We start from the raw sequence: 395 nt of genomic DNA on the forward strand, positions 1-395 counted from the left end.
GTTCAAGACCGGCTCGTTGCCAGCGTATGTGCAAACACTTAGACAGGAGAGACAGTGCAGGTTAGGAGAGGTTAGGACAGGATTTAGACATGGACAGGCAGGAATCACAATAATAGGACTGAGAGACAGGTCTAGACCAGAGTAGGGCATCTTAGAGACAGGTCTAGACCAGAATAGGGCATCTTAGAGACATGTCTAGACCAGAGTAGGGCATCATAGAGAAAGGTCTAGACCACAGTAGGGGATCATAGAGAAAGGTCTAGACCAGAGTAGGACATCATAGAGAAAGGGAGACCACAGTAGGGCATCATAGAGACATCACTGTAGGAAAAGTCAGGGATAAGAATTTTTAAAAAATCAGATTTTTTTATTTTTTTTTATGAACAAAAAGTAAT

This window comes from Etheostoma spectabile, chromosome 24 (genome assembly GCF_008692095.1).
Source record: "Etheostoma spectabile isolate EspeVRDwgs_2016 chromosome 24, UIUC_Espe_1.0, whole genome shotgun sequence".
Lineage (NCBI taxonomy): Eukaryota > Metazoa > Chordata > Actinopteri > Perciformes > Percidae > Etheostoma > Etheostoma spectabile.